Source organism: Rattus norvegicus, chromosome 5, assembly GCF_021556685.1.
Source record: "Rattus norvegicus strain SHRSP/BbbUtx chromosome 5, alternate assembly SHRSP_T2T, whole genome shotgun sequence".
Taxonomy (NCBI): Eukaryota; Metazoa; Chordata; class Mammalia; order Rodentia; family Muridae; genus Rattus; species Rattus norvegicus.
Window position 1 is genome coordinate 73,195,622 of NC_141538.1, and position 24,261 is coordinate 73,219,882.

Below are 24,261 nucleotides of genomic sequence, written 5' to 3' on the forward strand. Positions count from 1 at the left end.
GCCCCAAATATCTCATTCTTTAAGGACTCGCAGTCAATTTTATCATCTGTGATATTTTAATTTTAATTAAATTTTAATTTTTAATGTATCAACTTGCTGGATCCAAACATTTGAGCAAATAATATCCTGGCTGTTCGGTGAGGTTGTTTCTGGGTGTGATTAACAATGAAATCAGTGAACTTTGAGTAAAACAGACTGTGAAGGTCAAGGAAAACAAAACCCTCGCCTTTCAAAGCCAGCACTTGACCCTCAGCTTCGAACTCTGTGTAATATCAACACTCTGGGATTTCCAGCCTGACCTCTATCCTACAGGCTACACAGTGAGATTTTGTCTCAATAGAAGAATGGTCAGAGGGGCTGTTCAGTGAGCTCCTGATAGCACAGACTAAGCCCTGAGCTGATCTCTAATGCAGCACAAAGAAAGAAAGAAAGAAAGAAAGAAAGAAAGAAAGAAAGAAAGAAAGAAAGAGAGAGAGAGAGAGAGGGAGGGAGGGAGGGAGGGAGGGAGGGAGGGAGGGAGGGAGGGAGGAAGGAAGGAAGGAAGGAAGGAAGGAAGAAAGAAAGAAAGAAAGAAAGGAAGAAGGGAAGGAAGGAAGCCATTTATAAATTGTAAATTTGACTCAAATTCCCATTCTACAATCAGACCAACCATTTCTTGTTTCTTTGTCTCTGTCATGTGGTGACATTGGGGGGGGTCAATGAGGATGGCATTCAAGAGTGCCTGGCCCCTGCAGCTTGACTTCATGACTATTAGAAGCTGTCAAATGAGCATATGTTGTCCTGGTCCAGCATGAAGCTGGATAAATAAACGTAATCTCAATAATTCTCCAAAATACAGCTCTTTAGGCCTTGCTAGTCTCTGAGGTGCCGGGTCTATGAAGAAGGAAGGCAGGGCGGTAAAGATGTGGTTGAGCTTGTCTGGCTTATGGAAACCTGTAAGGCTTGTGTAGGGTACATGTAGGTCTATCCTCACCGAGCGCGCACACGGGGCGGAGGTTGTTGAAGATAATTTTCTATGGAGACTGAAACAAACTTTTCCTTCCCCAGGACCTCCTTTCTAGTAGAAGCAATCCATTGATTCCCTCCAAGCTTCCAGGCATAGGCCCTAGAGCTAACAGGCAGCAGGTTTCTGTACAATGCTTCTGAGCTCCCAGCATGCCTCGGTGCAGAATAAAGTGGGCGTGGAAGGTGCTGGTCTGGGATCGGCGATCCTCCCTGGTGGTCCCCGTTCCTTTTCTTGTCATTCATATGTCTTACTGTGTGCATTAATTTCTCTCTGTTCATAAGAGTTTTGGATGTAGGACCGTTGTGTTGAATGTTTGCTTGATTCCAAAGAGAAGAGACTGCAATACAGGTTGGCATCAGTATTTCCACAACTTCTACTGACTAGATCTCAGAAAAGGTAGTTCACTCACAAGTGCCTGCTTTATCAAAGGCAAACAGCAGAGGGCAGTATGGGTGCTCCTTTCTGGGACACGGATCACTAGAGCCATAGTTGACCAATGGGTTGTTCTGTTTGCTTCTGAGAAGTGAAGGAGGAAGGAGAGCGAATGTGCCTATTTTCTGTTGTTGCACTATATGGCTTGAAAAGACACCCCCTCCCTCCAATAGCTCATAACTATGTAGGTCAGAAGTTCAGGGCTTGCACAATTGCATTCAGTGAACATGCATGGGTGTGGCTGCCTAGAAGGAGTGACCCAGGGCACTGCCATTCCACAGGGTACAGAGACAGGGCTAGCCAACTCAACAGTGCCAGCTACTTCAGTCAAGAAAAACAAAAGGACAGGGTCAGAGTGCTATTGAAGAGTGTAGGAGATCAGCTAAATTGGTATTTTGCTGTGTTTACGAACTCCCCTGAGAGTTCCAGAAATGTGAGCTGAGAGGAAAACTTTATTTGCTTGTGAGGACGCTCTGAGTTCAACCCCCACTACAGGAAGAAAAGGGGGGAGGGGAGAGGAGGAGAGAAGAGGGAAGGGGAGGGAAAGGAGGTAGGGGAAGGAAAGAAGGGAAGGGAAGGAAGGAGAGAGGGAGAGAAGAGGAGACAATTTAATTTTCTGTGACAAAATAGTGGGGCTGGAGAGATAGCTCAGAGGTTAAAATTGACAGCTTTTCCAGAGGTCCTGAGTTCAATTCCCAGCAACCATATGGTGGCTCTGTAATGGGATCCGATGCCCTCTTCTGGTGTGTCTGAAGACAGTGACAGTGTACTCACTCACATAAACATATAAATAAATAAATAAATAAATAAATAAATAAATAGATAGATAGATAGATAAATAGATAAATAGATAAATAGATAAATAGATAAATAGATAAATAAATAAATAAATAAACCTTTAAAAAATAGGTTGTGAAAAAATTTTAAAAACAGTGTTTACACACAGTAAAACTGTTGAATTCATCAGTACAGTAATATTTTCTGGTAATGATTAAACAAAGCGAAACAAACAAAAACTTGTGACACTCAAATTTCTCTACTCTGTTCTGGACCCCTCCAGGCTACTCTTCATTGTCCTGCCTAAGGTGCTCTTGTAGAAAACAAACACCAAGGAACTTCGGCGCTTCAGAAGCAGGCGCCCTCCCTCTGCCTTCAACCAAAGCAATTCACCTAAGTGAAATGGGACTTAGTGGACCCATTCCAGCATACAGCCTGAGAAACATGCAGCCCATCTGCCTCATCATAGTCTCTAGCACGCTATATTTTATTTTAAAGAGTAGAGGCAGCTGAAGGTAGGTCTGTGCTCTCTCATCGTGGGAGACATTTTTTAGCAACTCGGTTAGCCAATCTGGAAGCCATACTCCTCTCTTGCCTTATATTTAAGACTATGTGGTTCTGAAGCTCCATGTTGGGGAAGGACTGTGTTTATTGTATGCTTGGCTCCGGGATGTTAGAAGAGTCCACAGATCTCTCCTGCCTGGTTGGGACCCAGGGTGCCAAGCAGTCACAAGGAGAGCAGCTTGTAAATGGGCTCCTCTGAGAAAAGAAGGAAAAGGTCCTCTTTCCACTGTTCTTGCTAATAGTTCCACTCACAGGCTATGGCTGCTAACCTCCCACAGGAAGTGGATGCTAAATCTGGCAGAGAGTGAAGAAGATATTACACAGAGAAAAAAAAGCAACCTACTAGAAACTTTGTGGGAAAAGGCTTATTACTTTTGGGTAACTCTGAGACATTTCATTGCCTGCTTGCTTCTGTGCTGCCAGCTGGCTTCCCATGGACCATAAACCCTCCGAACACACTTAGTGTAAAATTGGTGTACGTCTTCACTCATTTACTCTGGTGGCCATAATTGGGACATGACTCTATAAAGACAGTCAGAGTCCCAGGTCACTCACTGATAGCTGCCTATCCCTTCCCTTCCTCTCCATGGGTGGTGGCTGCACCCCTTACCACCCTATCAGACCTGACGTTTTTCCTGCCTCGCCTTTATCTATGTGTTTCTAGTTGGCAACCAAGCCTTCGTAAGCCAGCAGCACAGTCTAGGCCACACGCCAGCTCAGAGCAAACATTTAAAATTCATTAAGTGAATCTAACACTTTCTGCTTTGCTTCCAAATCGCCGTGTTCTCTCAGCTGGATGGGACTGATCTCTCCCTTAATTTAGGTGCTATTTTCTCTAGGTGCTATCCTTTTCAATCCAAGACTAGCCACATGGATAAAGAGGGCAAAGCCCTTTCAAAGACAATGCTGCACTTATGTGTCACAAATCTGTAGAGATCTCATGCTTTTGCTTTTCTGAACCCATTTTGAGAATGTTTATACTTTGAGTCCTTGTTCTCTTATTGCAAACAAATATTTCAGCCCTCTCTGACAAGTGGATTGTCAAAGCATAGGGCTATTTTCTGTATAGATGGCAGTATAAACGTTCAAGTGGCCAATCTTTATCAAGTTGCAGTAGCATGAACTAATGTTTGTGAAGACATCTTTCCTCAAGGATGTATAGGCTGCCCATTGTTCTGAGCTGTCAAAATGTTATCTTTGGGTCAAGTCAAACCATCAGGAAAAAAAAATTGATTTGGCTTTTGCTAGTTGTATCTGGTGTTTTGACATTAGCCCACAAGGAGGGAAATTGTTTTTTAAGGGTCCATCAAAGTGTTGTTTGAGAGCTTTTTATAGGCACGTCAAAGTTGTCATGAAGAGTTTTCTTGGGAATCACACAGGAAGACGTTTCTCTCTGTTTTCAGCTGTGAGATCTGGATTTGATCTATTGAGCACTGTGAGGGGGGCCCTGGATGCTTTGGGGAGCTCACTATAGAATCAGTGGCTCGCCTCAGCAAATACATACAACCTTGGATTTTGCATCCTGGTCTTTTGTCATCACTGAAATTTTGCCTTTGCTTTCATTTTTTATTTTCTCGGGTATGCCTATATTCCTCGCTCTCTCAAGTCACAAAGCTTCTGAATAGGAGGCCTAACATGAATCTCTGACAACCTACGATAATCCAAGGATACCCATAGAGTACTCTCAAAATGCTAATACAGTCAATCAGCAAAGGTGATTCAAAGAGATTTCCCTGTTTACATTCTTTTCAGGAAGGTGTGTGTGTGTGTGTGTGTGTGTGTGTGTGTGTGTGTGTGTGTGTGTGTGTTCCACAGATAGGAACAGAGGCCAAAGGTGTGTTTTTTCCCTGGAGCTAGAGTCACAGGAGATTATGAGCACCCTGATGTGGGTGTTTACAACCAAATTCAGTCCTGAACAAGAGCAGTAAGTACTCCTAACCACTGAGCCATCACTCCAGCACCAAATTCCATTTTTTTTAACTTGCCATATTGAAAACTTTTAAGCAAATCTCCATATTTAAGGTCTATACATTTCTCTTAACTAAAATTCCATTTCTTTGTTTATCTACTTTTCTTGGACTTCTCTGGTGTATTTCTCTCCTACACCCCATAAGAATCACCCAACAAGCTGCTTCCAGCAGCTTTGGTCTTCTCCTACACTCTCCCTACTATAACTTTTCTCTATCAAATATGTTTCTTCCCCTTTTGGACAAGGGGCGAGTGAAACTGTGTCTGGCTACTAGATGATTACTCTAGCTGAGGAACAGAATCAGAAAATAAGAAGTCTAGTTTGGTCATTTGTCTCAGGCTGGCTAGAAGGTTCAGCAGCTAAAGGCACTTGATGTCAAAGATGACCTGAGTTCAATCCCCAGGACACAGGAGGTAGAAGAGAACTGAATCTCATAAAGTGTCATCTGGCCTCCATGTGTTCTCTGTCACACTTGCCATGTCATGCATGCACATTTGTGCACAGGCATACACACAATAATAAATGCAACTTTTAAAATGTATTTCATCACATAAAAATAATTATTTGATTCTTTAACTATACCCGTGGCATTTAATGCTTTATTACATGTATCTACTGAGAACACATTTAAAAAGCAAGTACTAAAGGACATAGGAGAGCCCTGAGTTCTTTGGAAGAAATAAAAGAAGGAAAGGGCTAAAAGAAGATCTGGCAAGTGGGAAAATGATTCTATATATCGAGAAGTAAGGACTAAGCAGAAGACATGAACAAAACCAAAAATTCTTATCTTCCAAAAGTGTAACACCCAAGCCAAGCATAGCGACACCTGTGTCCAGCTGTAATCCCAGCACTCAGGAAGCTGAAAGAGGAGGACCAGGAAAAGTTCAAGGCCTGCCAGCCTGGCCTACAAAACCAGGGGGTTCCTGGCCAGCCAGGGATACATAACGAGACCTTATCTCAAACAAAGTACAACAAACTGAAAGTCCAATAATAATTAGGTAAATTATTATTGAGCCATGGCTCAATGGTTAAAGAATGCCTACTGTGCAAGCTTGAGAATCAGAGTTCAGATCCCTAGAACCTACATAAATACAATGGGAGCATAGAATCCTGCCTGTAACTCCAACACTTGGGAAATGGAGGCAGGGCCCCACTGAGAGCAAGCTGGTTAGCTAAACTAGCCTCATGAGTGAGTGCTGGGTCCAGTGAGAGGCTACAGCTCAATGAATAAAGTGGACAGTCATCGAGAGAGATTCCAAAGTCAACATCAGGCCTCCATGCATATGCACGGCATGCACACATACACCCAAACACATAGAAACACACGTAGATACACACGTGCACACCCGTCATGCACAGACCTCTGAGAGAAAGAAATAATAATTATTATTAAATTATAATTAAATTATAACCTAAGCACGCAACAGAGATATGTTCATTAAATCCTATTCTGAACAGTATGTCACTACGAAGACAAAGGGGTTTGTGGTGTTTACTGGAGGGAAAATGGTAAGTGGTATTGAAGGTGAAGCAGAGACACCATGAAAAGGCATGGATGGATCATGGCATTGCAAAAGCTGAGAGATGATGCCCAGGGTGCCAGGCACTTCATGGCTTTTACCACAGCTAGTTTTTAGAAATGTCCTGGCAATAGATTCTATTATATGTAGTTTGCTATGGGCTAACTATATTCAAGAGATTAAGCAAATTGGCAGATACTCCAGAATAAGAGAGAAATGAGATTTGAGCTGAGCTCTGGCTCTAGGTACCACGCAAGCCGAGCAGCTCCAACAGGCTGCCTCCTTAAACCAATCAGAGGCCAAGGTTCAGACGGGGCCAATCAACTATTTCCTACTCAATGTGAGCAAGACACAATGTATACAAAGATACAGCGCATCTTTTGATACAAGAACAGAGGTGGCCCAGGGTGAGAGGATGGGTCGTAGGCTGAAAATTCCTGAAATTGCGATCTCCGTGCCTACAAAGCAGTTAAGGAAAGAAGAGTGGGACACTGCACTCTCCGGGCATGTCCACAGTGCCTCGAAGAGTCAGAAATGTTGGGGTGTAATTGTCAGATGTCCCAATTGGCTTACAGAAGCCCAAAATCCGGATTCCATCTTTCTTTGGAAATTTGTCAGTATTTGTCTTGGAAACAGGCAAAAATGCCTGGGGTTTTTTTTAATCTTTTCTTTCCCTTCTCTGTGTGTGGTGTACATATGTATGCATGGTTTTACATGTGTGGGTATGGAAAAAATAGGTAAGTGAAATAAACCTTCGGGGCATCTAAGTGCCCTCGGCAGACTCGTGACTAAAGCGTGTGTCTTTAGGAATAGCAAACCTCGCAGCTCTGGCTCTCTGCATAGCTGTCCCCCGGGCCGAGAAGGCATCCAGAGCTGAAGGTGGGAAAGGGAGAATATTTGAATGAACACCTTCCTCTCCATTTTCCTTCCCAGAATGATCTAATTGGTCCATCCCTTGGCTTTCCCTGACGAATGCTGTGTCGGATGCTGCTTAGTGGAATCAGAGGCATAGAGTGCGCCTTTCATCGCAGCCCCTTTTCTGGGAAAATAAATGACCAGCTCCCTGGAGTTGGGGATTTTTATGCGATGACTTTTCCTCCAGGAGATTTATCGCAGCAGCTTTGTGAGAGATTTGTAGTAAGTAGTGTTCAGGCTGTAGGTATTAAATCCTCAATGCCAGGGCCATAACTCTCCAGGCAGGAAACGATAGAAGACCTCGGTAGCTAATATTGCATTATGATGATACTGTCTCCTCGGAAATGATGGCATAGTCGCTGCTGCTGTCTTACTTAGGAAAGGCGAGCTTCGGCTGTGCCTGAGGCATCTCCTCCTGGAACGAAGTGAGAGCCAAGAGCACCTACACAAGGGGACTAGTGGCCAAGAAATAAAATAATTTCCCTCAGCTACAAAAATCACAAACCAGAACAGGCCTTATCTAATACTCCACCTAGAAACAAGCTTCTATTTTAGAAAAACAAATGCCTAAAAGTTGACAAAAAGGAATGCTCACCACACTCAGCAGGCGTGCTCACGGTGACAAGAGTGGGAAGCATCTGGTCACGTTGTGCATGAAGTCAGAAAGCAGACAGGAAGTGAGGCCGGGCAGCAAAAACTCAAGGCCTACCACTAGTGACTCACTTCCTCCGGAAAGGGTTCACCTCTCAGGGTTCCACAGCCTTCTAAAACGATGCCGACCATCTTCAGACCTATAAAGACATTCAAACCACAATACTGGCAGCCCCACTTATGGGAGTCCCGAGTCCTCAGCAGTGAAGTGCTGTGATGTCTTCTGATACCCCATCCCTCAGAAATACGCTCAATCACCACATGCTCATTAAAGAGACACAAGTCAGCTGCCCACATCCACCAAAAGGTCCAGAGTTTCCTTACTTCTAAAACTTCCCCTGGTGCCTTAGCCTTTGTCCTGAAGAACCAAAATGGCTGGCGTTTTTCAGCCCAAAAGAACTGGCATTAGGCCTGATGACTCTGCACCACAACCCAGATGGCAGTTCTAAGCCAAGGTGGCTTTCCCCTCTCAGACATATACTCTAAAACGTGAAAAGGGGGATTAAAAACAAAGACACCCAAAGCGATAGCCACTTCAAAGCAGAGCTGGGGTTACTGTTGTGGCTTAGTTGGGAGAGCGCTTGCTAGCATGCAGGACGGTCTCATTTCCTCCCTGCTCTGTGTAAGACTGGCTGTACTAGTCCATGCTGGTGGTCCGGGTACTGGTACTGGGAGGTTACCTTTGGTAATACAGCACAGTGAGGGCAAGCCTGGGACATGTGAGGCCTTGTCTCAAAAGTGAAACTAAGTTTCAAAAGGGAAATAGGGCCAAGCTCCAGCTTTGAGGGACCGGAGAAAGATTCTGAGCCTGCTTGAGATCCCTGTCTAGGCAGGTCCAGAGGAAGAGGGGCAGGAAGGGCATGTCTGGGGAGCAGATTGGTCCTTAGATATTAGTCTTCCCTGCGTTTGTGTTGTCATGGACTCCACATTTTACAGAAGGCCATTTGAGGTTTAAATATTCTTTTCCCTTCTTCCTTCCTCACGAGTCAATTAAGCCATTTTTTTTTCAGGGAGGAGTGGACCCGCCCTGCCCTGCCAGGCTGGAAACAATGTTGACTTCTGGGAGAGACTGTGGTCTGCCTAGCTCTCAGCTCACCCGGCAACCTGTTGACGAGCTTATAATTACTGGAACCCTGTGCTACACAACGAGTGTTCTTGGGAGTTTTAATGATCGAAGTGAATGAACACGCTTCAACATTTTGAAACGTGCTTGAGAAGAATAATTACCTTAAAGTGTTTCATAAATTGTTGCTAGGAGACCACACCAAGATGGGCTTTTTTTTTCCCCCTTACAACTTGAAGTTCAACTGGCAGGAAATTTTCCCATTCAAAATGCAGATAAGCAAATGGAACGATTTAAAAAGAAAAAGTAGAAAGATAAAAAGCCACAGGCGGCTAAAGAAAATCTATCCAAACAAAGCAGAGGAGGCGAAATAATGAGGATGGCAGCTACAGATTTGCATGCCAGCTCTTATTGATTACATGTATGGTGTGTGAGTGTGTCTGTCTGTCTGTCTGTCTGTCTGTATGTGTGTATGTGTCTGTGTGAGTGTGTGTTTGTCTGACTTTGTGTGTGTCTGTATGAGCGTGTGTGTTTCTGTGTATCTACACGTGTCTGTGTCTGCATATGTGTCTGTCTGCCTATGTGTCTATGTGTGTTGTGTCTGTCTGTCTGCTTGTGTTGGTGTGAGTGTATGTGTTTCTGTGTGTCTATGTGTATCTGCCTGTGTGTCTGTATATATATGTGTGTCTGTATATGTGTCTTTTTGTCTGCTGTCTGCCTATGTGTGTGTCTGTGTGTCTATGTTATCTATGTATCTGTGAGTGTGTATCTATGTATGTATCTATGCGTATCTGTGTGTGTGTGTGTGTGTGTGTGTGTGTGTGTGTGTTTCTTTTCCTGACCAAACATAGCTCAAGGAAGGAAGCGTTTATTTCAGCTTACAGTTCAATGCATCGTACATCAAGTGGGGGAAGTCAAGGTAGCAGAAGCTTGGCAGAGCTGGTCACCTCCCATCCGCAGTCAGGAAGAAGAGAGCACTAAGAGCTTGGCTCCATCTCCTCTTTCTTCAGTCTGTGCTCCCAACCCATGGGACGGTGCCACACACACACTTGGCAGGGCAGGTCTAGATATTCCCTCACAGGTTTGTCTCATCTCCTAAGCGAGGATCCACCCAACTCACGTTTTCAGATAGAATCCCTTGCTGGCCTTGAGCTCACAGATCCACCGAGGCGGAGTGGCCAGTGGGGCCCAAGACTCTGCCTATCTTCCTACCCAGCGCCGTGAGTACGAGCGGGTGTGGCTGTGCTTGGCTTTCTGCATGCTTCTAGGGACTCAACTAAGGCTCCTTATGCTTGCTTAGCAAGCACCGTAGGGATTGAACTGTCTTCCCTGGTTCCTATTTTCATTTTCTTCTGTTAATCATCTGAAAATGGGGGTATCAGCAGCTTGCTAAGAATGAAGATAGAGAACAAGTGGATGTGCCCAGCACACGGTGCCCAAATGTTTTCTTTATTTAATTATGTATACATACTTGTTCCAACACATCATTTCCCGGCACTGTCTGCCCACCCCGCCTTTCCCAGCAGCTCCTGACTGTAGGTACTTTAATTGGGAAACGACTCCCGTAAAACTCAAGAGAACATTGAAAGGAAAGTGATCAGGTTACTGGACAGGACAGTCCACCATGGGTGGGTCCTGCAGCGAGCACTCTGTGGGCAGAGTAGAACACACCCTAAAATGTCCCACTAAGTCTTGGGGAATTGTTGATGTTTACAATTAAAATTAAATCATGATGCAAACAGTTAACAGTTGTTCCTGGGCTTTCTGTAGTCTCTAACATATCCACAGGATCTGGAATGGAGGTTGGAGGGACCTCAGATAAAGAAGCAGAGGACCACAGGCGTGTCAGGTGGGGAATTAGGATGGCCTTCTGTGTAAATATGAAAGTAATCCAAACCGGCCTGGAAGAGGCAACCAATAAAATTTGCTGGTCTTGGGATTCAACAACACCAAATGAATTACTGAAAGGATCTGAAGTAAAATAGAAACAGATATTCTGCAAATACTAATGAAAACTTAGCTCCTTCAAGTTCTTCTTTAAGTTCCATACCGGCCTCCATCACACATACAAAATAAATAAATAAATGAAATGCAATTTAAAATTCCTAAACAGCAAAAAAAAAAAAAAGAAAGAAAAAAGAAAAAACTGACTTCAATAATAAGTAACTTTTTTTCTATACTTTCAATCAATAAAAATAGTATAGGAATTTGATCATGGACTCCATATTACTGTCAGTAATAATAAGCAAATTCTTGATATATGGAAACCCTTTGTTGATCAATGTTTAAGGGATCCCAACATTTTCTGGGGTTTACCTACGATAGCTGGACTTTAGACCCCAAGCAATAAATTTTGAAAACTGATTCATATTTATTTATTTATTTATTTATTTATTTATTTATTTATTTATTTATCTATTTTGTACATTTTGCCAAGGGGGTGCGTTTGAGCCACAACACTCATGTGTGTAGGTCAGATGACAACTTGCAGGAAAATTTTCTCTCCTACCAAGTGGGTCTTGGGAATCAAATTCAGGCCATGAGGTCTAGCAGCAGATGCCTTACCCACTAAGAAATCTCACTAGCCCCCAGATCAGAACTTGGAAATCAAATTTCTAGAACCTTTGGCTCAGTGGTAGAGCACTTGCCTCAGATACATGAAGACCTAGGTTTAATCTCTAGTACAGTTTTTTAAAAAGGCTAGGGAGAGGAAAGGAAATTACATCCCTGTCAGGGTAAAACACTGCTCTGACTGGAAGTAAGAGGTCATTTTTCCTGAGCCAAATATGTGGGACCATGACCTGGGAATAGAGATTCAAGTTGGTTTGAATGACGTGTTCCACCGTGGAAGTTGTTACAGGAACTCTTAAAGTCACAGAACGAAGTCATAAAATCTATGCGTTGGTCGGGCAGCAGAAAGGTTACGGAGAAGCAAGGAAGCCTCTGCTAGCAGCTTTCCGTATCATCTGATGATGTCTTCGGTCTTTATGTTGGTGGAAGCCAACGATATGCTAAATCAATACATTCAAAAAGGTCTTACGTGAGCATGGAAAAGATGTTAGGTCCGTAACAGACATTGGTCATAAATGGTCAGAAGAAGAGCTAAAGATAGACCATGATAATTTTGGCTCTCTATCTGCAATATTCCAACTCTCCACTTCTAAATGATTAATCCGTCCGCAGAATCCCAGAGCTCTGAGTAGGTCAGAGAGGAAATAGTCCGGCTGGTTTTCTACTTCACTGGTTGTCCCTCTCCCGTCTGACAGCTGTTCATCATCTGCATCACCAGATTCAGGCAGGGCTCTGACTTGGCACTCTTGACCATGAAGAAGAAAACTTCTGTCAGCATGTCTCCTCCCCACCAGGCTGGAAGGACTTTACCATCACCACGATATCCCCTGTAAGATGACAATGATCGAAGACAGGAGATTAAGGGAGCACCGACAGACGGACAAGAACACCATAATGATCAGAGTCTACCTCAATGTCCTTACCTCACTACCTGTTTAAAGACCCTGTCTCCAAACACGTTTGTGTCTTAAGCTCTTAAAAATCAGGACTTTAATGTACAAATTTGGAAAGAACACAGTTTGGTCTAACCCACCAAATAACCACTCGTCATTTGATTCCAGAAGAACGCTTCTCGTTCTGCTTCCTAAGCAGCTGACCACCAAAGGGACAGTGCCTGGGTAAATGCAGCATATATAGAACTCACACTGAGTCACGGCAATATGCCAAGCATGGCTGTCCATGCAGCTACTGTCAGTGAGAAGTCCAGTTAAGTGTAGGGAGCCATATTGGATTTGGGCCGCTTTTTGACTGCATGGCTCAAAGTGGCTAGGTGACTCTGGGCCGTTTGGCCACAGATATTCACCCCTAAGATGACTGCCATAAGTCTTAAGATTGTTGGACAAAAGCCTCTCCCATGAATTTACGGCACAGGAAGATAACATTCAAGGGATGCCTCAGCTCGAGCAGATACCAGTTATCTCCTGAGTCAACACCCGGTGTCTCCACCGCCTGACCTCATCGTCTACTGCCTGACTCATCGTCTACCGCCTGACCTCTTTGCCTCCTGCTATCACTGCCTATACCCTCGCCCCTCCATCCTTCGTGTTTCACAAAGGACACTCCCCCTACCTGAAAGCCTTAAAAGCTGTAACATTCACCCCAATAAACGAGACCTTGACAACAGAACTTTTGCTTGGTCTCCTTCTTCTCTTCACCCCCATTTGGCCCACAGGTAGAAAGCCTCTTCAGGACCCTGAATAACTGGGTCCCCGCTGGGGGGACAGTTAAGGGGATTCCTAGCATCCTAGTTCAGAGTTCAAAGAAAGATTCTTGGTGGGATTTGAGGTGTAGTGGCTTTTCTGCATGTCTGGGTCCTATTGGGCTCATAGCCCTGATATTTTCAGAGAGGGTTCTGTTATCTCCTTCCTCCTCCCCCTCGCCCCCTCTCTGTGCTTGCATGTACGAGTGTATCTGTGTGTGTCTGTGTGTCTGTGTGTCTGTGTGTTTTGAGACAGAGTTTCTCTGAGTATCCCTGGCTCTCTTGAAACTAGCTATGTAGATCAGGCTAGCCTCTAACTCTCATTTATCTGCCTCTACCTCCAGAGTGCTGCAATTAAACTCTTTCTTATGTTTTCTATGTTTTTGTTCTCCCCCTCCCCCAGCCTACGAACATCTTTTCCTAAAGACAAAGCAATTTCTTCACGTGTTCTCGTGTCTCTGTTTTTCTTTCACTACTTTACCTAACGTTACAAAGGGCGTACCTGCATTCCCAATCCCCATCCATTTCTACTGCTTTTCTTCCCCTAATTTTTGAAATCCACTAGTCATTTGGTGTGGTTTTACTGAATCTACCTAGTCTTTACTTTATATCATGTTTTACTGGCTTCTTCTCCAAGTGCAACTTGCTGATGCAGTAGTCAGAAGAAGCTGACTCATGGTCGTAGCAAATTAACTCTCAAATTTCAGTAGCTTAGCGCAACAAAGGTTCATTTCTCACTCATGTAAAACCAGTTTCTCTGGGGCTTTCCATGACCTTGAGACTCTTGTCCAAGCTGTTTCTGCCTTAGTGGCCTTCACAGAGCTGAAGTCACCCACTGTCAGCTCTTAACAGCTTCTGCCTAGAAGGGACACCTGTCCTCTGTCATTTCCACTTCATGCCCATTGGGCAGAGTCAGTCACATGTACCACTCAACTACAAGTGGCTGAGAAATATGGAGGAGCATCTAAATGCACCACCAAGAGTAAGTGGTCCGTTACAGTGACATCCCCCTCCCAGTTTTCTATCTGTGGCACTAACTCTGCCTTCAAGAGCAACCTCACAGGTATCAGCACTGACCGTGGCTTTCTCATCATCCTCCCTCTTGTCTTCTGCCTGTGAGATCATATCCTCCATGACGTCTTCGGAGACCATCTGCGTGCTCATTTCCTCCCACCCGTGCACTCCCGCTAGAGTCCCTGATCTACTTCAAACGTGCTCTGCTATGGCTTGCTTCCAGGTGATGCAGAGACTATGGAAACGCATAAACAATAATCCCCCTGACTCTTCTCCAAACAAGTCCGCTCCTCTGATGTACTTCCACTCTCTGCTTCAAGTCACCAAAGTAAAACAACAAAGGGTCTTCCTTACTAACTCCTCTTTCAATCACCTTGACATCACAAAGCCCAGGGGACCCCACTTTATGAATGTCTATAGATAAGGCCGTGTCCCCCAGTCCCAGTTACCCTCATATCCTCCTTTAGGCTTTTACTACTTCTGTCTTGATTTCAGTAATATCTCTTCCTCCTCTTCCTCCTCCTCCTCCTCCTCCTCCCCCTCCTCCTCCTCCTCCTCTTCCTCCTCTTCCTCCTCTTCCTCCTCTTCCTCCTCCTCCTCCTCCTCTGTGTGTGTGTGTGTGTGTGTGTGTGTGTGTGTGTATCTGTGTCTCTGTGTCTGTCTGTGTGTATTGTGTATATGGCTCTCTCTCTCTCTCTCCAATTGTTCATTCCATAATAAGTTTATAAATTCACCAGATAGTTTCTATGATCCCAGACAGCTCAAAAACGTGCTAATCATGCAGATATGAAACTACAGGTCTTCCCAGATGATGTTAATCTAGTGCCGACAGGGACTAGAGTTGGAAACAGATATGACACAGACTAGCGAATACTTTGAGAGCTCAAAAAGGATGGTGGCACGTAATTAGGGAGGTCTGTTTTTAAATTGATGTTTGTAGTGTGTGTGGACCGGGCTGTATACCACACATGTAGATCAGAAAACAGTTAGGGGGAGTTTATTCTCACCTTCACCTCACCAGGGCACGGTTTCCCTTGTTTCTGCCGTGCTGCGTACCACAGGCTAGCTGGCCTGCTCGCTCCTCCCAGTTCACTCTCTGTCTCGGCATTCCATCTCAGCGTTAAGAGTGCCAGCGTTACATACAGATGCACACTGCTGCATCCGGTTTTTTCCGTCAGTTACAGAGATCAAATTGAGGTCATCAGCAATTGAACCGTCCTCCCAGCCCTCAGGGAGGTCTTCAAATCAGAAAATAATTTTCATAATTTTCACCAGCTTTAAATTATCCCATAGTTCCCCAGTCCCTTTGAGTGAAGTCCAGACTCCTCAAGTAGTTAATAACTGCTGTTTCCATCCCCCTCCAATCTCCACTCCTCCCTTCTGCTGCTTTACTCTTCTGCCCAGGAGGCTACCCTAACACATCTGTGCCATAACGTGCATCTTCTGAAGTCTGTTTCAGGTACCGTTTCCCCTAAGAAGCTCTCCCGGGCTGCAGGTCTGTTACTGTGTTCTAACATCCTCTGCCTCACAGTGAGTGGCAGCATCTTCATCTCTCCCCGAACTGGGCCAGGCACATCGTGAACTCCCAGAAATGTTCAACCCTCTCGATTCTGCCCACTCAAATCCCACAACACAGGACAACACTCTGGATGCTGACGTTTGCTTGGGCTTTGAACAACCCTTGTAGTTTCATCATCTAGCCTTTGTACCCTGTTTTACTTCCATTGTTTAACCATTTTTTCTGAGTCACGGCTGCAGTGCCTGGGCACTACACCCCATCTCCTCAAACACACTGGTCCCCTCATCCTTCTGGGTCACAGTGTTCTAGAATAGTCTTAGACTTTCCTGGGCCTCCCATGGTGTTCTCACCTACTACCGGGTGGGACACTTGAATATGGGGAGAGTGCAGGAGGGAATGAAAGATGAGGGAAAAGAAATGGGGGGGGGGGAATTTTGTCAGTGGTGCAGCTCTGCTATGAAGGGTTATACTGAGCAACTGTTCTGCCATAGCTTACAGTTGGTCTCTCCTACTGCGGTCTCTCTGTCTTCCTGCCTCTTCATCCAGGAACCATCTAATTCCCATCCTCCCTCATGCAAAGCAATTTAGCAGACATACTGTCACGGTGGAGAAGGCCTTTGGGACTTCACCTTTTACCCCCAAATGTCATCTTAAAGTATTTCATCTAATGAAATAGAGCGCTTGTCCTTAGAGGGTTCTGGTGACCAACATTTTCTCTACCTCATTTCTTGCAGGTCCTTGAAGTCCTGTTGTCACTTGACTGTGGATCAATCTTGTACCTCAAGCCCCTAACAATGTGTGAGCAATTAGAGCATAAGGCTTCCTCACAGGAAGTCTCTCCCTGACTGAGTATCTACCCAGTTCAACTCACTGAATCGCCACAGTGCCCAGAACAGTGTCTAACACATGCAATGAACTATATAGTGCTATCTGTGGAATACCGAGTAGTTTGAACATAATCAGCAGATCTCACCCGACAAGGACAAGGTGATATGCCACACTTGGGAAAAGGCTCACTGGGTCAAAGGTCAGAGGCAAAAGGTAAGTACCTTAAGGGATAAAGGCGGTTTGCTATTTCTAATAGAACATGCTTCTATTTCTCCACAAAGTGACATCTACATTGCATACCTCCTTTGTTCCTTCTCACCTCAGTCTGTGCTTTGTGTCCCCTCCTAGCATTCATGCATAGAAACTTGGTCCCCAATGTGGTGGCATTGATTGGTAGGATGAGACCTGGGAAGATGCTCCAGTGGGTTAAAAACATCTGCCCAGCAAGCCAAGGAACCTGAGTTCAGTCCCCAACTCATGTGCAAAAAAGCCACAGGCGGCAATGTGCATTTGTAATCCCAGTAGTCCTGTGGACGGTGGGAGGCAGAGATGGGAGAATTTCCCACAAGCTTACTGGCTAGCTAGTCTGGAATATTTAGTACAGCAGAAATAGAGACTCGGCCTTAACAAGAACAAGGTGAAAGGTGAACTGGACTCTCCAAAGTCATCCTCTAACCTCTATGCATAGTGGCACATGCATACCCACTTGTACATTCACATGTGCACACATACAATAATAATAGTGATGATGATGATTATGATGACAATAATAATAATAATAGGTTGTTTTAATACTCTGGGTCTTTGGGAGGTATAGGTCATAAGAGCTGTGTGCTCATAAGTGTGAGGAATGTCTTTGTAAGAGTAGTTCGAGGGCTGAAATGGTAGCGTGTTTGTCTAACACACACCAGTCTCTGCATTTGATTCTTCAGCACCACATAAAACCAGGCCTGGCAATGCACGCCTGTCATCCCAGAGTTCAGAAGATTGGAGAAGAGGAAAGAAGCTCGAGATCATCCTCAGATAAATAACCAGGCCAAAGCCAGCCCGAGTCACGTGAGACCCCGACTCACCGAAAAATGGGGAGGGCCTTGAGGAACTGGCTTGATCCTTCCACATTTAAGCACTCAGCAGCAAGAAGGTGCCATTGAAGACGTAGGTACCCAGGAGCCAGTGAGATGGCTCAGTGAGTAAAAGACGGTCGCTGCCAAGCCTGAAGATCTCAATTTGACCTCTTGAACCCATACGGGGGAGGAAGAAAATTGAATCTGAAAATTGTACTTACACACACACACACACACACACCCCAAATTCATGTTAAAAAAAGAAAGTAGAGGCCTTTACCGGACCATGTATCCTCTAGCCTTTATCCTGAACTTCCTACCTCCCGAACCCTGTGCAAAAAACTGTGAGTCGTTTATAAATCGCCCAGTCTAAGGTAGCACACTGCTGCACCTAGTTATTTCATGCCGCTCTTCTTCTGTGTAAAAGTGAGCCTGTAGGGCTGTCACGGGACAATCAAGACCTTCTGAACTGACTGAAGCTGAGTTGGCCACTCAACTACTGCCCGGTTCCTAGGATAAATATCAGTGGTGTCCAGGGGTTAAAAGTAGGTCGGGCACACATTTGGTGTGTTACAACTTTCATGTCAGTGTGGTCTCCTGTGAAAGTTCCCTAGCCACAAGGAACCACAACATCCCACATCTGCTTCTGGAGGCATTGGAGAAGGCACGTTCTCTACTTCGGACACTATAAGTGACAGACAGAAGCATTACAAAGAGTGTGTGAGGGTTTCACAAGGGCAAGGTAGGGTCCGCCCATTTCTTCAGGGTCAAGGCTTCACTGAGCAGGAGGAGTACATGTCAAGGATGGCCTGTGAGCTTGTTAGATTGTCATGCTACCTCATGTGGGAAGAGTGGAGCGTCAGTCTTTCTAGCCAACCATGTCTTGAAACAGTCTCATCTTGGCCATTTAACAGACGCCATCCATCTCTCTAGGGGCTGGACATCTCTCAGTGGTTAGGACCACTGGGTGCTCTTGTAGAGGACCTAAGTTCAATTCCCAGCACCCACATGGCAGCTTACAAACATCTATAACTCCAGGACAGGAGATACAACACCTACTTCTGGCCTCTACGGTCACAGCATGCGTGTGGTTCACAGACATAGATACAGACAACACATGCCTACACATGAAATAAAGCATTTTACATCTTAACCTCTCTAACATGTCTCCTGCTGACTGAAAACCCTCACAAAGGAGTGTGATAAAGGTTTTTAAAATGTTATATATAGCCATCTTTGGGGCCTTAATTACCAGTGAGAGAACTTCTAAAGCTAACGAGTCATCCCGTGGTATGTATTAAAGTGTTCTAAACATATAGGCATCATACTTAGAAACAAAAGCATTTCAAATACCGGCATTTCAAATACATAGTCATGCAGAATTACATTCGTTTCGTGGTGAGACAGGAGTTGCATACGGTGAAAAGCAGAAGTCCCCTTTCAATGGTAGAGGCAGAGAAGCAGGAACTCAAAGAGAAGGTGGGCAGAAAAGAGAGAAAGCACAGATGTTGCTGGGGCCTGGGAAGTCACTGCAGATGCCAACGTGTGCTTAAACACAAAGTGGGCTTGCGTTTGTTTTCCTGTTTCGGGCTGTTCCACCATCACTGGGCTCACAAGAACTAATTTTAGCCCTCCTCCTGTAACACCCCACTTTAGATGGGATCGTTTATTCTGCTGTCAGCACAAATGTAAAAATTAGGAACACACCTGACTGCACCTGTACTTACCCACTGGCAGCCACAATTAGCGGCGAGCATCCTCCAAAAATGGCAAAAGCCGTTAAGCATGCCTTCAATTAAGTAATTGTGGGCATCATTAGTTACGTTGTTAGTCGCATGAGTAACTTTTGTGGTCGCCATGGCTACCCCCGATACAAAATTACCTACCTGACAAGAGAGCACTGGGGATAAACCCATCCCTCTTCTCCTTTTCCAATTTTGTGAAAATTTGTGAGAGTGAGTGAGTGTGTGCGTGTGCGTGCGTGTGTGTGTGTGTGTGTGTGTGTCTGTGTCTGTGTATGTGTCTCTCTGTGAGTGTGTCTCTCTGTGTGTGTGTGTGTGTGTGTGTGTGTGTGTGTGTGTGTGTGTGTTTCTGCGTGGTGTTTCCCCCCAGTTATTTCACACAAGTGGATAGGGGTATATTTGCAATACAAGCTATTTATGTCAATCCCAAAAGAAATTGTCACTCTGGGTCCTGCATATTATCTGTTTATCTTTGTCATTGTTTTTCTTTTTCATTTGATGTACAACAAAGCAAAGAACAGTTGTTGCCTCCCCCAATCCGAACCCCCGGGAAAATAACTCACTTGGGATATTTAGGTGGCAATATAATCCTTCATTTGTATGCTCTGTCCAATAAAAGAGTTTTCATTTCACAGCATAGTTATCGTTTCCCAATTTGAAAATCTGCTATAGATTTCCAGACGGAGAGCTCACTTCCTGAAAGAGCTGAAATGTTGAGATCTTTTCCTCAGAGCGTGTTAAGCCGAAAAGGAAATAGGTCTAGAGACCTAGGAAAATAGTTACTGCTTGAAGACTGATGATCTGGGAGGCTGTCATTGAGAAATGCCTACTTAATGAATCACCAGCCCGAGAATGAATCACCGTGTTCTGCTAAATCCCAAGAATGTGTATTCGCAGGGTAGAACAGAGCAGGGTAGAGAGATGCATATTTTATATTTACATATATAATATGCTCAAGGGGCTTCATGTGACACCAGTTAATCATCCCTCACTAACAGATGTGTTTCAGATTTAGGGGCTGAGTAGCTAGACTATCAGTTCCACCACAGAGCTGAGAAAGAGTAGAATGAATAGATGATTTTAAGCTTTGATCTTTTTTCCGGGGGGGGGGGGGGGGATTGACACAGGGTCTCTCATAGCCCAAGGTCTTACAGCCCAAGCTGGTATTGAATTTGTCAAGTAGCTACAGATTTGAACTCTTGATCCCACTGCCTCTGCCTTCAGGGTGCTGTGATTACAGGAGCTTAGATCTCAAATGTTCTCAGAATGCATGTTTGTTAAAGGCTTGTCTTCAAGCTGACAGGACTATTGGGAGCCCATAGAAAATAGTGGGAAGGGGGTTGGGGATTTAGCTCAGTGGTAGAGCGCTTGCCTAGCAAGCGCAAGGCCCTGGGTTCGGTCCCCAGCTCCGAAAAAAAGAAAAAAACAAAAAAACAAAAAAACAAAAAAAGAAAATAGTGGGAAGAAGCAGGTCACCAGGGCTGTGCCCTTGAACCTTGAATGGTATACTAGGAACTCATATTCATTATTCACTCTTCTTCCTCTTCTTCTTCTTCTTGTTCTTCTTCTTCTTGTTCTTGTTCTTCTTCTTCTTCTTCTTCTTCTTCTTCTTCTTCTTCTTCTTCTTCTTCTTCTTCTTCTTCTTCTTCTTCTTCTTCCTCTCCTCTCCTCTCCTCCTCCTCCTCCTCCTCCTCCTCCTCCTCCTCTCTCTCTCTCTCTCTCTCTCTCTCTCTCTCTCTCTCTCTCTCTCTCTCTTACTGGCTGCCACGAGGCAGACCTCCTCTGTCACGTGGCTCCCAGCCATGATATTCTGCCATCACAAGCCCAAAGCAACAGGACAAATGACCACAGACAGAAACCTCTGAAAAACACGAGCCAAAATAAATCATTCTTCCTTTCAAGTTGTTTGCCTTGGATAGTTTTCATAGCAAAGCAAAAGGAATCCAAGTGACTGGCAGCCCGCAGTTTGTCATTTGTCTATTTGGTTTAACTTACCGTGGTGGAAAGCAAAGATTATATCAAGCTTTTTTTTTTTTTTGCTCTAATTTTGAGCACACAAATGAAGGTCTTGAGAGCAATGTTGTCTAGAATTTTAGTAATGATGAAAAATACCGTTTTCTCCCATGTCTAACAAAGTAGTTGTGAGTCCTGTGGGGCTAGGGTAAGCTCGAAATGCAACAAGTATGAAGAAAGTTGAATCTCCTCTTTTATTTTAAAGTGGTTATGAGGGGAGGAGCTAACACATTGTATAATGCAGCTCTAAAATATATATGAGAAATGGGAAGATGGCTCAGTCTGTAAAGTGTTTACCTTGTGAGCATGATGAGGACCTGAGTTTATTCCCCCGAACCCACATAGAGATGCCAGGTATAGTGGCACACACATAATCCTAGAGCTGGGGAGGTGGATTTGACAGGGGCATTCCCAGGCTTCATTGCAAAGATCAACCAGCCTAGCTACCTGGCAAGTTCAAGGCCAGTGACAGACCCTGTCTACAAAAAAGTGGATGGTACCCTAGGAACAATACCAGTGGTTGGCCTCCCCTCCACACACATACATAACACCTGCACATACACATACACACAACTGCACATACATGGACATACACACACACACACACACACACACACACACACACACACACACACACACAATAGCTGCACTTCCAGATGACCTGGGTTTGATTCAAAACACCTACCTGGCAACTCACCACCATTTGTAACTCCAGCCCTGGGATATCCGATGCCCTCTTCTGCTCTCCGTAAGCACTAGGCACTCACATGGTGCAGAGACAAACATGTAGGCAAAACTCTATTCACATAACATTCTATATGTAATGGGTTTATGCAGAAAAGGCAGCCAACAGTGTGGTTCAAATACGATAAAAAGTATGGTAAATAGATGGGAAGGTATTCTTATGGAACACCAGAGGCCACGAGTGTCACCGTCTATTAGCTGTATGATCATGTATAAAACATTTCTTTCCTAGCCCAAGTTTCATCAGGTAGCAGTGTGGACACCAGAAAGGGTCCACCGCTTGGCTTTCTTGTTGCCTAAGTGGCTATCTAAACTCTATCCTTTTTGTTTTAAGTTCATAAAGGAGAAGTGATTAGGACCCTTATGACCACTTTTTCTGGTTTGCTTCCTGTTGCTATGAAGAAACCAACAGCAACCTAGGGGAGGAAAGCCTTCATCCGACTTCAGGTTATAAATACTCCATTATCGAGGGAAACCTGCAGGCACTCAAGCAGACAGGAGATGCCCAGCTCTGCAGCTTGCTTCCAGACGCACATTTGGCTCCCTTTCTTTCTCTTAGGCAGAGTTATCTTATTGCTTTGGGTATTTTGCCTGTATGTATGTCTGGGCACTGCATATGAACCCAGTACCCTTGGATATCAGAGGAGACCACCCTATCCCCAGGAATCGGAGTTGCCGATAGTAGTGAGTGGCCACTTGGGTGCTGGGACTCATGCTCTGGTTCTCTGAAAGAGCAGCCAGTGTTCTACAGGGCTAAGCCATCTCTGAGTTATCTTCCTCACACAGCTGGGGCTCACCTGCCTAGGGTACTGCCCAACTACAGTGGACTGAGCCTAACCTTAGGGGAGGTTAGTAATTAATAATCAATAAAAGTGCTTTACGGTCACACCCACAGGCTAGTCAGATGGGAGCAAGTCCTCAGTGGACGTTCCCTCCTTCCAGGTGTGTCACGTTGACGACTGTAGCTCTGTACGACAAGCCAACTAAAGGAAAACCCAGCCCACACAGTGAAAGTACAGTACAGGTTCATCTTAAAAACGACAAAAAAAGCACATATTTTTATTTCTTTATTGTGTGTGCGTTCATGTGCATGCACCACAGCACATGTATAGAAGTCAAAGGACAACTGGTGGAAATCTATTCAGGCCTTCGACCACGCGAGTCACAGAAATCAAAGTCACGTTCTCAGGCTTGGCAGCTGTGATGGTTTCTGTCTGGTTGGCCCAGGAAGTGGCACTACTTGGAGGTGTGGCCTTGTTGGGGTAGGTGTGTCACTGTGAGTGTGGGCTTAAGACCCTCACCCTAGCTGCCTGGAGGTCAATCTTCCACCAGCAGCCTTCAGATGAAGATGTAGAACTCTCAGTTCCTCCTGCACCATGCCTGCCTGGACGCTGCCATGTTCCTGCCTGGATGATACTGGACTGAACCTCTGAACCTGTAAGCCGGCCCCAATTAAATGTTGTCCTTTATAATTCCTGCCTTGATCGTGGTATCTGTTCACAGCAGGAAAACCCTAACTATGACAGCAGCACATGATCTTTACTACTCCGCCATGTTGCTGGCCCCATGGGTTCACATCTTAACTGAAAAATTCTGTACTGGTGCCTACTTCAAAAGGTAGACTTACATTTCTCTAGGAGTCATCTGGATTTACGCGTCCTGGGTTCTCCTCTTGGCTCTACTTTCTTAGGTGCTGGTTTCAGTCATGATTTCTAAAAGGTAGTGATATGACAGCCTGAGCCAACTTCCCCAAACTCTTCAGTGTACCTTCAGGGGAAAGAGTCCACGGGTGTCTTATAAAGATAGATTGTCTAGAACAACTAACCCCGCTGAGGGCCAGGGTCCCCACTGGGGCCTGAAGTTGTCTCAGACTCTGCTGGGCACAGGGACTAAGCATGAAGGCAAGTCCCCCACAGTAACGCTGAGAACTTCTCCGAGAGAGGTGAGCTGATGTGGGAACAGATGGCTTCTGGCGTCTTCCTAGTTTGAAAGATAAGATCCTGGAATTTGGGTAATCACGGCAGATAATCCAAATCAACTCATCTCAACAAATGTACCCAAAAACCACACAGGGGCCTTCCAACTCTGAACGGATGCTTGTGGTAACCATGAAAGGGTATCTCATTGCAGAAGTGTACCGGTTTCCCCACGTCATTGCATGATGTTTGCA

At 44.9% G+C, this 24,261-nt stretch overlaps 2 long non-coding RNA genes across 4 annotated transcripts; one reads left to right on the forward strand and one right to left on the reverse strand.

Annotated features, from left to right (window-relative positions):
* Positions 1-9,942: 9,942 nt before the first annotated feature.
* LOC102551410 (uncharacterized) lies at positions 9,943-18,745 on the forward strand. Of its 2 annotated transcripts, none has more exons than XR_015620877.1 (3): positions 9,943-10,117; positions 16,435-16,741; positions 17,461-18,745. It is a non-coding gene; the product is annotated as an uncharacterized LOC102551410 (long non-coding RNA). The 2 variants fall into 2 exon arrangements; XR_015620878.1 differs by having other exon boundaries at positions 10,035-10,117; positions 17,440-18,745.
* LOC120102879 (uncharacterized) lies at positions 11,320-20,084 on the reverse strand. Of its 2 annotated transcripts, none has more exons than XR_015620875.1 (3): positions 19,898-20,084; positions 19,320-19,381; positions 11,320-12,295 (listed from the first exon to the last, which is right to left on the reverse strand). It is a non-coding gene; the product is annotated as an uncharacterized LOC120102879 (long non-coding RNA). The 2 variants fall into 2 exon arrangements; XR_015620876.1 differs by lacking the exon at positions 11,320-12,295 and adding an exon at positions 15,337-15,419.
* Between the last annotated feature and the right edge of the window lie 4,177 nt (positions 20,085-24,261).